This window comes from Vicia villosa, linkage group LG2 (assembly GCF_029867415.1).
Source record: "Vicia villosa cultivar HV-30 ecotype Madison, WI linkage group LG2, Vvil1.0, whole genome shotgun sequence".
NCBI classification, from domain to species: domain Eukaryota; kingdom Viridiplantae; phylum Streptophyta; class Magnoliopsida; order Fabales; family Fabaceae; genus Vicia; species Vicia villosa.
The window spans coordinates 167510516-167518403 of record NC_081181.1 but is presented as its reverse complement, the minus strand read 5'-3'; positions in this window follow the sequence as shown (position 1 = coordinate 167518403).

Below are 7888 nucleotides of genomic sequence, written 5' to 3'. Positions count from 1 at the left end.
TCAACGACCCAACATTCCCACTATGGAAGAATACCAAGACACTTTGACCAAGATGAGGATAGAAAAAGACGCTTGGGAAGAAAAGTTTCGAAGAACTGATGTGGAAAATAGAAAGTTGAAGAAAAGAGTGAAAGATCACGAAGAAACTCTCTATTATCAAGACGGATGGCTCATGAGCAAAGATGAGAAGATTCGTCAGAAAGACGCTGCAATCAAGAGGTACATCAAAGAAAGCAAGAAAAATCTTGAAGGTTCAACTAGCAACGCTCCGACTCCTGGCGATTGGAAGAATGTTGTTGACAAACTGAGAGCTGAAAAGGCCGAGTTGAAAGCTTACTATGGGAAAGAAATCATGAAGCTCAAGCTGCACAATGCATTTGGTTCTTCGTCTGATGAAGATGCTTAGGGTTGTTTAGCTTTTTTTTATCATTTGCTTTTGTAAGGAGCTACGCTCCAATGTTGTAACATTTCCCATTATTGCAATAAAAAAAAAAGAATAAAAGAATAGTTTGTGTTCCAATGTTTGCAAGAAAATAATCTTTAAAATGTTTGGAAAAATCATAAATTTCTTTTTGCATACATCATTCTGCATATCGAGTCTGTTGTATAGAGTCTCATCTTTTGGATCTTTCTCCAATAGATCGTCAAGCTGTCGCGTCTCAAAGTTTCTCGACCGCGCTCGCAATCAGATCACAGATACAATACTCGTTCAAGTAGAAGAAGAGTAATGGAACACTCTGAACAAGAGAATATTGAGCTCCGTGGTACAGTGACCACCCTTCAGGAAAAGTTGGAAAGTCTCACTACTCTGGTTGACTCCTTAATGGCCGCACAGAATCAGCCGCCGCCACCCAACAGTCAAGCAACAGTAACATCTGAAGTCACTACTCCAGTTTCTACAGTTGCATTCGGTATTCCATCTTTCTCCATGCCAGAAGGTTGGGGCACGCCTTTCAGCTTTGGTACAGGTTTCCGTCATAATTTCTCTGGGGTTCAAACAGCTACAACTGAAGCGCCTGCTGCACAGGGTTCGGCGTTTATTCCACATTCAGGGGTAACTTTTTCCCAAATCACTATGGCACTTTCTCAACCCACTATGACAGTTCCGACCCCTACGGTTCACACTGTTCCTTATGATGGCAATGAGATTTATCATGATCAAGGTGATAGCACAAATCAGCGTAATCTTGTGGAAGATCTCCAAGAACAGTTCAACAAGATGCAGCTAGAAGTTAAGGCTATCCGTGGAAAAGATTTGTTTGGAAAGAATGCCCAGGAGCTATGTTTGGTTCCCAGTGTACAAATACCGGCTAAGTTCAAGGTCCCTGACTTTGAGAAGTACAAAGGTAGTTCTTGTCCACAAAGCCATCTCGTGATGTATGCCAGAAAGATGTCTACTTATGCAGATAATCATCAGTTGCTTATCCATTACTTTCAAGACAGTTTGACTGGTGCCGCACTGAAGTGGTACACAGGCTTGGATAGCACCAATATTCGGACTTTCAATGACCTAGGTGAAGCCTTTGTCCGACAATACAAGTATAACTCGGATATGGCTCCAGACAGAGATCAGCTCCGATCCATGGCTCAGAAAGATCATGAAGCTTTCAAAGAATATGCCCAACGATGGAGAGAAACTGCTGCTCAGATTAATCCACCGTTAAAAGAGAAAGAGATGACCAAGATCTTCTTGAATACTCTTAGCCCGTTTTATTATGAACGCATGATTGCTAGTGCTCCAAGTGATTTCACCGAAATGGTAAACATGGGGATGCGTCTAGAAGAAGGAGTCCGAACCGGACGTCTGACTAAAGAAGGTGGATCTTCAAGCGGAACCAAAAAGTTTGGAAGTGGTTTCCCAAAGAAGAAAGAACAAAGTGTTGACATGGTATCCCAAGGGAGGCCAAAAGGAAACGTCAATCGTCAACGACAGATTGCTGCTATTGCGCCAGTCGTTAATACAACACCGAATCCGGGATTTACTCCGCAGTTTCAACAACAACAGCCTCGACCACAGGTTCAACAGTTTAACAATAATCAGAATCGTGTGCAAAGAGCTCCACAGTTTGATCCGATCCCAATGACCTACACAGAGTTGTACCCTGCTTTGATTGAAAAAGGTCTCGTTCAAACTAGAGCACCACCACCAGTACCTGAGAAACTCCCATGGTGGTACAAAGCTGAGGTCTCATGCCCTTATCATCAAGGAGCACCTGGCCATGATCTTGAGCATTGCATAGCTTTGAAATATGAAGTTCAGAGGTTGGTTAGATCTAATCTCCTCTCTTTCAGAAATTTGAATCCAAATGTGCAAGCAAATCCGCTGCCCAATCATGGAGGGCATGTTGTAAACATGGTGTACGGATGTCCTGGTCCATACCGAGTCTATAATATCAATTACTCAAGAGCCGATTTGGTACAAATGCACGCCACTCTCTGTCGAGGGCCGAGTTTTCGCCAGCATCACTATGGTTCTTGTAACATATGTTGTATAGATCCTCACGGATGTTCGATTGTGAGAAGAGATCTCCAAGTACTGTTGGATAATGGTACTATTCAGATCTACAGAAATAGGGATGAAAATGAAGTTAACATGATAGGATGTTATCCGCATGAGCTTTTAGTCTCAGATATCAACTCGGAAATGCCTAAAGTTAACGTCATCGTTCCTCATTTCAACATGCCTGAGCGCATGGAAGTTACTTACAACAAGCCGAAGGTTCCTATTGCTCCTTTGATCATTTGTCTACCTGGACCTGTTCCTTATTACTCTGACAAGGCAGTTCCATACAATTACAATGCCACAATGATAAAGGATGGACAAGAAGTTCCTTTACCTACTCTTTAATCTGTTGTAAACATTGCTGATGTAAGTCGCGTAACAAGAAGTGGACGTGTGTATACTCCACTACCTCCAAAGCAGCCTGTTGCTCCTGCAGCCGGACAAAATCCTGTTGTTACACTAGTAAGGAATCCTGTGGAAACTCCTGTCAGTAATACAAACGCTGATGTTGGCCAATCTAGTGGAACCAATGTCAATCCTGACTTTGATGAAATTTTGAAGCTTATCAAAAGAAGTGAATACAAGATTGTGGATCAGCTTATGCAGACTCCTTCGAAGATCTCGATACTTTCATTGCTTTTAAACTCAGAAGCCCACAGGGAAGCCCTGATGAGAGTCTTGGATCAAGCTTTTGTAGATTATGATGTGACTGTTGACCACTTTGATGGGATAATAGCTAACATAACAGCTTGTAACAATTTAAGCTTCTGTGATGAAGAACTCCCCGAGGAGGGTAAAAATCACAATCTTGCTTTGCACATTTCTATGAACTGTCAGTCAGATTCTTTGTCCAATGTGTTGGTAGACACCGGATCTTCCTTGAATGTTATGCCAAAGACGACTCTTGCTCGTTTATCTTACCAAGGAATGCCTATGAAGTTCAGTGGTGTAGTTGTCAAAGCATTTGATGGATCGCGAAAATCTGTTATCGGCGAAGTCAACCTTCCCATGACAATTGGTCCACATACATTTCAAATCACCTTCCAGGTCATGGATATTCAAGCTGCTTATAGCTGTCTGTTGGGACGACCATGGATCCATGAAGCAGGGGCAGTAACTTCTACGCTCCATCAGAAGTTAAAATTTGTAACAAACGGAAAATTGGTAACGATAAGTGGAGAACAAGCCTTAATGGTGAGTCATTTATCCAATTTCTCTTTTATCAGTGCTGATGATGTGGAAGGAACTCAGTTCCAAGGTCTCTCTTTAGAAGACGAATCTTCCAAGAAGAAAGCATCGATCTCTTCTTACAAAGAGGCAGTGAAAGTAGTAAAAGATGGAACTACCACTGGCTGGGGGCAAGTTGTGATCCCTACCAAGAATGAAACTAGAGCAGGTCTCGGATGTTCACCAACATTCTCAAACTGCACCAAGAAGGATGAAACCCTTCGTCCGATCAAAGAAACATTCATTAGTGGAGGATTCCTTAACCCGATTCCTCAAGAGGTTAATGTCCTTATCGAAGAATGTATCGAAGAAGGTTTACCCGATCCTGAAGAAGAATGGAAATGTTATCTCAATGACTCGGGATATATATCTCAGGAAGAACCATATCCTCCTTCAGAAGAATCCAAAGGCGAAGAAACTGAGCCTGTTCCTGCAGAGATCTGGGACACCTTGGGACAACCAAGTGGCAAATTTGATTATATGGTGAAATATACTGCACCTGAAAGCTCAAAGATTGCGATTAAGGATATCCAACCAACTGGATGGGGTGATTCCTTTGAATATAATAGTCAACAAGAAGAGATTTATCAACCCTGTCAATTCTCTCAGCAGCCTGAAATTACTGAAGATTTCGGCTTCAATGCATCTGCCAAGGTTTATAATCCTGAAGATGGTTATTATCACATAAATGCCATTTTTGAAGATGAAGGGGAAGATGGTCCCCGCAATTGACTCAGAAAGTGTCGCTGACAATGAGTCTCTTCATCCTGAAGACTGGGAAATACATCCTGAAAATTCTGAAGACTGTGACTCATCATATGCTCTTCAAGAAGTAGAAGAAGACCGTTTCAACTCTGCAAAGAACAAGGGTGACAAACCAGGACCCTCAAATCCTGCTCGACCAGCGGTCAATGTCAATACTGAAGACAACTCTGGGGAGAATTTTCCTGAATACATAATACACAGAGGGAGTTCGTTGCTACTCTGGAAAGCTGTCGACGTTCCGAATGTTGTTCGCCCGCTCAAAGTAATCACCCTCGCTGTTATTTTGACCTCCTGCCTTGCCCAAAGCAGAGAGATGTTTTATAGGGGCTTCGCTTTTAAATGTTCCGCCCAAATAACTTTGTGTATAGGGCTTTGTTTTAAAAGTTTCCCTCTTTGTCCCTGCCCAAGACAAATGAGTTTGTGTTTAGGGCTTTGTTTCAAAAAATGAATCATAAATAAAGTGTCATTTCGAATTCCCTACATTATATGTTTTATTTTTTGCTTTTTTTCTGGAAATGGTAATCCTAAAAAACCAAAATAAAAAAATAAAAAAAAACTTTTCTAAAAAAAAATCTGCATACACTCTTGCATTCACAATTTTCTGAAATAAAATGATCAATCACATGTGCAGATTAACTTTTAATAAACCCATTGAATGCAATAATCCTATGCCCTCTCCCAAACTTTGAGTTTCCTATGTTCGAAGCCGAAGAAGAGGAAGAAGAGGAGATCCCGGACGAGATTTCTCGATTACTTAAGCATGAGGAAAGGAGCCATTTCTGCCTCAGCAAAGAGCCTTTAGAAAAGATCAACTTGGGTTCTGAAGAAGACAAAAAAGAAGTGACCATTGGATCGCTGCTTGATACTGATGTCAAGAGTAAGTTGACAGACCTTCTCAAAGAATATGTTGACGTGTTTGCCTGGTCCTACCAAGACATGCCTGGGTTGGATACCAATATTGTTCAGCATTACTTGCCATTGAAGCCAGAATGTCCGCCAGTTAAGCAGAAATTGCGAAGGACTCACCCTGATATGGCTAACAAGATCAAAAGTGGAAGTTCAAAAACAACTCGACGCAGGTTTTCTAGTCACCTCTGAGTATCCTCAATGGTTGGCCCAACATAGTGCCAGTTCCGAAGAAAGATGGCAAAGTCAGAATGTGTGTTGACTACCGTGACTTGAACAAGGCCAGTCCAAAAGATGACTTTCCAATTACCCACATATCGACATGCTGGTTGATAACACCGCTAAGTTCAACGTCTTTTCCTTCATGGACGGGTTCTCCGGTTATAATCAGATCAAGATGGCTCCCGAAGACATGGAGAAGACATCTTTCATCACCCCATGGGGTACCTTTTGCTACAAAGTGATGCCATTTGGATTAAAGAATGCAGGCGCAACTTACCAAAGGGCGATGACTACTCTCTTCCATGACATGATGCATAAAGAAATCGAAGTGTATGTGGACGACATGATAGCCAAGTCCAGCACAGAAGAAGAACATATTGCATACCTTTTGAAGTTGTTTCAAACGACTAAGGAAATATCAGCTTCGCTTGAATCCTAACAAATGTACTTTTGGGGTTAGATCTGGAAAACTCTTGGGTTTCATTGTCAGCCAAAGAGGAATTGAAGTAGATCCCGACAAAGTCAGAGCTATTCAAGAGATGCCTGCACCAAAAACTGAAAAGCAAGTAAGAGGATTTCTCGGACGATTGAACTATATCTCCAGATTTATCTCTCAAATGACTGCTACTTGTGGGCCAATTTTCAAGCTTCTCCGCAAAGATCAAGGGGTTGTATGGACTGAAGATTGCCAGAAAGCGTTCGACAGTATCAAAGAGTACCTGTTAGAACCACCATATTGATTCCTCCAGTTGAAGGAAGACCAGTAATCATGTACCTTACCGTGTTAGAAGAATCCATGGGTTGTATGCTTGGACAGCAAGATGAAACCGGTAAGAAGGAGCATGCCATCTATTACCTGAGTAAGAAATTCACAGACTCTGAGTCTCGTTACTCCATGCTCGAAAAAAACGTGTTGTGCTTTGGCTTGGGCTTCAAAACCGTCTCCGCCAATACATGATCAACAATACTACTTGGTTAATCTCCAAAATGGACCCGATCAAGTACGTCTTTGAAACGCCTGCCTTAACAGGAAGGATTGCCCGGTGGCAAATGCTGTTATCTGAGTATGACATCGAGTACCGTGCCTCAAAAAGCGGTCAAAGGAAGCATTCTCGCCGATCACCTGGCGCATCAACCAATTAATGAATATCAATCTCTCAAGTTTGACTTTCCTGACGAAGATGTCATGTACTTAAAGATGAAAGATTGTGACGAAACCATTACCAGAAGAAGGTCCTGAGCCTGGATCAAGATGGGGCCTAATTTTTGATGGAGCAGTAAACGCTTTTGGCAATGGAATCGGGGCAATCATCATCACTCCCAAGGGTACTCATATCCCATTCTCCGCCAGATTGCTGTTTGATTGCACCAACAACATCGCAGAATATGTAAGCTTGTATCATGGGTCTCGAAGAAGCCATTGACTTAAGGATCAAAATCCTCGACATATATGGAGATTCAGCCCTCGTGATTAACCAAATCAAAGACAAGTGGGAAACTTACCACCCTGGCTTGATTCCTTACAGAGATTATGCAAGACGTCTGTTGACTTTCTTCAACAAGGTTGAATTGCATCATATACCTCGAGATCAGAATCGAATGGCAGACGCCTTAGCTACTCTATCTTCCATGTTCAAAGTCAATCATTGGAATGATATGCCTACAGTCAGAATCACGCGCCCTTGAAAGGCCCGCCTATGTGTTTGCAATTGAAGTAGTCATCGATGATAAAACTGTGGTTTCACGACATCAAACGCTTCCTTCAAACTCAAGAGTACCCGCTTGGGGCATCAAACAAAGATAAGAAAACTCTAAGGAGGCTTTCTGGCAGTTTCTTCCTGAACGGGGATGTGCTATACAAAAGAAATTTCGACATGGTTTTGCTCAGATGCGTGGACAGACACGAAGCAGACATGTTAATGCATGAAGTGCATGAAGGGTCCTTTGGAACTCATTCAAATGGGCATGCAATGTCCAAGAAGATCTTAAGAGCAGGTTACTATTGGTTGACAATGGAATCTGATTGTTACAAACGCGTGAAGAGATGTCACAAGTGCCAGATCTGACGCAGATAAGATCCATGTGGCCACCGACTCTACTCAACGTTCTCTCGTCTCCGTGGCCTTTCTCCATGTGGGGTATCGACATGATTGGAATGATCGAACCGAAAGCTTCAAACGGTCATCGTTTCATCTTGGTAGCTATTGATTACTTCACCAAATGGGTCGAAGCAGCATCTTACGCCAACGTTACAAGACAAGTGGT